The following is a 6,805-nucleotide window of genomic DNA, read 5'->3' on the forward strand; positions in this document are numbered from 1 at the left end:
TTATAAATTGCTGAAAAAAAAAAATCATCCTATATTTATGATTTTTCCGCCTCTGGACACGCAGGCTAATAAAACATAGGAGGATTAGAGACAGGTTTAAGCATGAAACGTGGAAAAGTTCATTTAAAATTTGAGACTTAATTTTAATTTAATTATACTACAACATCCTATTAATAAATGAAATTGAATTGAATAACATTAAGTCTAATAATGCTTTTGTTCAATTTCAATTGAATTTGATTTGTATTATTAATTAATTTTATATTATCTTAAATTATAAATTAATTAAAAGTTATTATTCACATCTGAATTGAATTTATAATATTATTTATTGTAATGTTTTTTCTAACATTTTCTTATAATTATTAGCGCCGTACACAAATGTTATAATCAAATGTAGTAAAATTTATTTAATATACTTCAATTTAATGAATTAGTTCGTTTCGAAAAAAATTAATAGAAAATACTATTACTTATTTTTTTTAAAAAATTTGGTTGATTTATATTTGATGCTTGAATAAGCGACTTAAAAATATTTTGCAATTCATTAGTTTTTTTTTTGGCTTAATATGGTAGAAGACTTGTAATCATTCGATGTTGATGTTTGTCATGGATTGTCACTTTATTTTTCACATTGAAGCAGTAAATGTATACATATGAAATATATACAAATAAGCATAAACATATGCTGAAAACGTAAAATATGCAGCAACGTGTTGTGCCCCCATACTCAAATGATTGTAATATGAGTTGTACGAAATCTTGCCTAAACCTGAGAGTAAAAGGTAATTAATCTGAAAATAATAAGCTTGCACACGGCTTAGAGTTTAATAATTATAAATTACTGCTTGCATATAGATATAAACTTCTTGATGTACATAATGCATAGTAACCATGATAGTTTATCGATATCTTGCCTTCAATATGTGTGAGGCGTGGGAGTGGTACTAAAAAGATTTTAAATCACTCGTTCCTCCATTGTGATGTTGCTTCTAAATTGTGGGGAATTATGCAAAGAAGCAAAGTTATGTTAGGCTATTTATTGTGAAGCTTTGTTAATGGAGAGCATTTGCTTTTGGGAAAGGGAGGAAACCTACTTGTTAGGAACTTCATTGCATGGATATTGATATTTCTAAGACAACATCAGTTTATATTTGTATGTCAGCATCTTTATTGGACACATCATTGAGTCTTCATTAATACTGTAATTTTCTTATTACTTACACTACAAAAAAAATAATCTTTACCGACACTTGTCTTATGATACTTTATTAAAAAGTATCAGTAATTACATGCATTTCAGACATTTTCCGTGTTTAATAAATAAATATCACAAATTGCTGACACTATAGTGTTTGTAAATTAAATATCAAAAATCCATGACACTAAGGTATTAGTAATTAGAAATATAAAATTTTAATTTTGTATCCACTAATAATCAAACCGAAGACCTCTAAACTTTAACTTTTTAATTTTAAAAGCTAACCACTGGGCCATGAGTTGGATTTTTATTTTTCACTTAATAAGTAAATAATATTAAAAATTAAATTAAATCACCTAGATACTGTGTCGTTTTAATGGAAGGTGTGTATGAAAACCTAAAATCTAAATTTTTTGAGAAGTAAAAAAAAAAATCCCCACAGTCGCTTCCTGCTTTGACCTAAAGTTCTCTTTCTTCTCACTCACTCATTCTCTCTCTCTCTAACAATGATCTACCTTAGCCGCCGCTGTCAACCTTCAAATCGCCATCCTTGAGCTAAAATATCCCTGAACTAGAAAGTGTTGTGAAGAATTTAGGCAAAGTTAGGGTTTTTTGAAAGTCCGAATTCAAAAATTAGGGCTTTTTTGTAGGGGGTATTTTATTGTTTTTAATGTTGAGTTTGGAGAGAATGATTTTGCCGCCGTTGCCGCCTAAGCAGTATTGAGTGACAAAGCCAATATCAATTGAGGGATCCATGGAGGGTGATATGCAAAGAACCCGTGACTTAGAAAATGTTTTGTTTTATCTTTATTTATAATTACTTTTTTCTTTCTATATGGAAAACCCTGATTTTGATTTCCTTTAGGGTTGAAGTTTTTGGTTGAAGCTGGGCTTTATGAAAGCAAAGAAGAAGCGGCAAAGAGAGAAGAGTTTCTGGTTCAAATTAGATAGAAAGCAGAAAAATAGAAACAAGCTACAGGAATGAAACTTTTCCCCTTGCATTTCATCAAGGCTCTAAGCCGTTTTTATAGTACAAGAGTTGATAAGGATTAACATAAGAAGAGATCAAACTAATAGATAAATCTAGCTAAACTTATTGTTATCCTAGATAATAATAACACAAGGATAAATAACTAAAGTGATATGATTCCTCTTATCTTCTAGTCAATTCAAAACTCTCCCTATGTCAACCTTCCATATGCGTAAACATTGTTGAGTAAGCAGCCAACTCAACTAGTGATGCATGCGTAGAGGATTCTGTCATTTTATCTCCCTCCCTCAAGCGCAAAGTTCTAGAAAGAACATGAAGCTTGTTTCGAAGTTTTTGAAATCGATCACGGCTGAGTGCTTTTGTAAAAATATCTGCAGGCTGATGTGCAGTAGGAATGTAACGTACTTTCATTTTTTTTTTCTCCACAATGTCTCTTACAAAGTGCACATCTATCTCTATGTGCTTTGTTCGTGAATGATGGATTGAATTAGCTGCAAGAGATGCTGCACCTATATTGTCACACCATATAACCGGAGTATTCGCAACCGGGATATTGAGTTCTTGAAGAACTGACACTAACCAAAGCATTTCAGCTGTACTATTGGCTAAAGCTCGATACTCCGATTCTGTTGAGGATCTCGCTACTGCAAGAAATTAGATTATTTCCTAATTAAATACAATACCCTCCAGTTGAAGTCCTATCATCAACATTGCTTGCCAAATCTGCATCAGTATAACCAGTCAATTCCAGCTTACCTTGTGCCATGAAGTATAAACCATAATCACTTGTACCATGTAAATATCTCAAAATTCGTTTGCAAGCTACCCAATGTGACTTCAACGGACATTGCATGAATTGACTTAGTTTATGTACAACAAAAGAAATCTTTGGACGTGTAATGGTGACATATAGTAGTGCCCCTATAACACTCCTGTAATGAGAAACATCTGAGAAAACATTACATGGTGTAGGTGGATCCTTACAAGACTCCATTCCAGTTTGTTTCAGGAGGTCAGGAAAATAATTTAATGGACCAAGTATCTTCAAGGCAAACCGTGTATTTAAGTCATTGATAACGTCATTCACAAGACTTTCACTACTGCCTGTGATTAAGATATCATCTACATAAACCAAAACAAAACAAACTTCAGATTTTTGTCGAAGAATGAACATGGACGTATCAGATTTAGAATTGTGAAATCCACACTCTGTTAAAGTTGTTCTTAGTTTCTCAAACCAAGCCCTTGGTGCTTGCTTAAGTCCATATAACGCCTTTTTTAACTTACAAACATAATTTGATTTTTTTGCATCAACAAATCCTTCCGGTTGCTCCATAAATACATCTTCAAGCAACTCACCGTTGAGAAAGGCGTTATTTACATCAACCTGCATAATCCCCCAATTTTTCATAACTGCAAGACTAAGAATTATCCTGATAGTGGCTGTTTTTATAACAGGACTAAAAGTTTCGTTAAAATCTAGACCCGGTGTTTGATGATACCCTTTCGCCACTAACCGTGCTTTGAACCTCTCAACACTACCATCTGCTCTCTGCTTTACTTTAAACACCCATTTATTGCCCACGATTTTCATTTGATCTATTACAGGTATTAACTCCCATGTTTTATTTCTCATCAATGCGTCATACCCAGCCTTCATGGCTGTTCTCCAATTCTCACTCAACAAGGCTTCACTCACTGTAGAAGGTTATTTTGTTTCAGCACACAACACACTGGAATTAGCTTGGGTTTAAAAATACCGGATTTGGATCGAGTGACCATAGGATGTGTTGACTGGGAAGGTGGTTGATGTTGTGGTTGAAGAACAGGTAAAGAAGATGTGGACATATTGGTGGAGGTTACGGGTTCAGCTTGATTTAAAGGAATAGTTTGTGTGCTTTGGCTAGCTAATGATTGGTCATTTAAAAGGGTTTGAGAATCTGAAGGAAAAGATGATGGGTTAAAATTAGAATTATTTTGGGAGGCTAACGTGTTTGTATTAGAATTTGCATGTGACAATGTGTTGTCATCTTGTGGGGCTATGGTATGAGATGATCCGTTTGTGTTGCATTGGATAGACTTGGAAGTGGTCTCTGCTACTTGAGGAACTGAAAAAGAAATGTCCTTATCTTGACCTGTGTAACCATTATAACCTGTAAGCAAAAATTGAGAAACTGGGATTTGATTAGTAGTAGGACACAGTTTTGTACTCTCTAAGAACTCACCTCTTAAGAAAGGAAAATCATTTTCGTTGAAAAATAACATGACGAGCTATATAAATCCTTCCTGACTTATGAAGACATTTGTACACTTTATGTGAAGAATTATATCCCAAGAAAGCACATTTGTCAGTGCGAAAATTTAACTTATGACTATTATAAGGTCTGAGATTTGGGAAACAAGCACAACCAAAAATTTTAATGAAGGAATAATCTGGCACTCGATTATATAATACTTGATAAGGAGATTTATTCTTTAAAATAGTAGTTGGCAATCTATTGATCAAGAAGACGGAAGTTTGAAATGCATCCCACCAAAAAGAGAGTGGCATGTGAGCTTGTGCCAATAAAGTCAGACCTGTCTCGACAATATGTCTGTGTTTTTGCTCTACGCGGCCATTTTGATGATGTGTATATGGGTAGGAAAGTCGATGATTGATTCCACATTCTTGAAGAAATTTTGTAAAATTTCGAAATTCACCTCCCCAATCAGTTTGAATATTTTTTATTTGTTTCCCAAATTGATTTTCAACATTTTGCTTAAAAATTTTAAAAACTTCAAAAGTCTGAGATTTTGTGACAAGTGGAAAAATCCAAGTGAATCTCATATTATCATCTACAATATTGAGAAAGTATCTGAAACCGTTTCCTGAAGTTAAAGGTGCAGGTCCCCATAAGTCAAGATGTAACAACTCAAGAGGTTCTAAAGATCTAGAATCTGAATTTTTGAAATTGAAGTTATGAAATTTTTCCTTGCTGAAATGCATAACAAAAAGGAAGAAATTGAATTTTATTCAAACTCGGAAAATTATTACAAAATGAGGAAACTTCTTTTAGCACTTGAAGATGAGGATGTCCCATCCTTCTATAATTTTTTACTTGGACTTATCACAAGAGACATGTTCTTCTTGGGAACTTATTGAATTTAAACTGGACACAAAAGATTTAAATAAGACACTAGGATTTTTATTGGAATTGACTGGGACCTGAACATTTAAGATCGGTAGCTGGTACAGTCCTTTTTCAGTTCTTCTTTGCAGTAGAGTCTTCTTCTATTCCTTGTCCTTTACAACACAAACGTCACCATGAAATTCAAGAATAAGGTTATTGTCAGACACAAATTTAGAGACGCTAATCAATTTCTTTTTAATCTCTGGAACAAAAAGAAGATTTTTAAGTGAGACAGTTTTATTATGTACTGAAACAAAAACATCTCCAATGTGAGTAATAGTTAAAGAATTGCTATCACCTATCATGAGTTTCTCACCTCCCTTAAGTTCAGTCTTGATGTTTAAATCACTAAGATAATTGGTAATACGATGTGTTGTACCACTGTCAAAGTACCATCCATGTTCTCCTTTCTCATCAGAATGTGCCATGTAAGCAGAAGCTTGATTTATATTTTGTTTTCCACCAGAAAATTCTTCATTAAAACGCCAATAGCAAGTACTAGCACTATGACCATACTTGCCACAAATTTGACAAGTGGGACGATTATTACCTCCTTTTCCATAGTGTGTACGACCACGTCCTCTACCACGACTGCCACCACGTGTGTTCATCGAATGAAAGTTTCCACCTCCTTGTCGCTTATTATTAGTTTGAACAAAATTGTCATGAATAGCATTGGTATCTTGTTCAGGAACAAAACTGACAGTATTTAATTGTTCAAGTCTGCTTTCATGATTGAGTAGCAAGGAAAACACCTCCTGCAAGGTAAGTTGGTAAGTCCTGCCAGTTATATTGACAACTACGGGATCATATTCTGCTCCAAGACCTACAAGGATATAAGAAATAAGATCATCTTCTTCTACTCCCTTGCCAACAGTTGCAAGATTGTCAGCAAGACTTTTCATGGTAGATACGGAATCACTCATGGACAAGTTGTTTTTTTTTTTCGTTGTTTGCAGTTTCATCTTCAGTTGCAATACTCTTGCTTTTGAGTGTGAAGCAAAATTTTCCCTAAAGCATCCCATAATTCAAATGAAGTCTTACAATGAACAACCGTACTTAATGCGGATTCAGTCATTGATGACAGTAACCAGCTAAGCAACATTTAGTCTTGTCGAACCCACTGAACTTAGTAAGGATTCTCATTTGTTTCATAGTTCTCCTCATCATCTACTACCACAATGTATTTGTCAGGTGTGACTTGTGCCCCAGTGATAAGAGTCTCCAAGTTGTTTCCTCGGATGGCTAGTAAAACTTGCGACTTCCATAGCATAAAATTATTTCTATCTAACTTAATAGGAACAGTGAAGCTGAAGTTGGTTTGGTTAGGTTTAACTTGATCAATATGTGCCATTGATCAACAAGGGGTAACCAGCTTTGATACCAAAAGCAAAAAAATAAAAACAAGCCGCAAGAATGAAACTTTTTCCTTGCATTTCATCA

At 33.9% G+C, this 6,805-nt stretch overlaps 1 non-coding gene across 1 annotated transcript; it reads right to left on the reverse strand.

Annotated features, from left to right (window-relative positions):
- Positions 1–6,095: 6,095 nt before the first annotated feature.
- On the reverse strand, positions 6,096–6,228 carry LOC127900195 (small nucleolar RNA Z247). The gene has a single exon (XR_008052208.1). It is a non-coding gene; the product is annotated as a small nucleolar RNA Z247 (small nucleolar RNA).
- Positions 6,229–6,805: the final 577 nt, after the last annotated feature.

Source organism: Citrus sinensis, chromosome 9 (assembly GCF_022201045.2).
Source record: "Citrus sinensis cultivar Valencia sweet orange chromosome 9, DVS_A1.0, whole genome shotgun sequence".
NCBI lineage: Eukaryota > Viridiplantae > Streptophyta > Magnoliopsida > Sapindales > Rutaceae > Citrus > Citrus sinensis.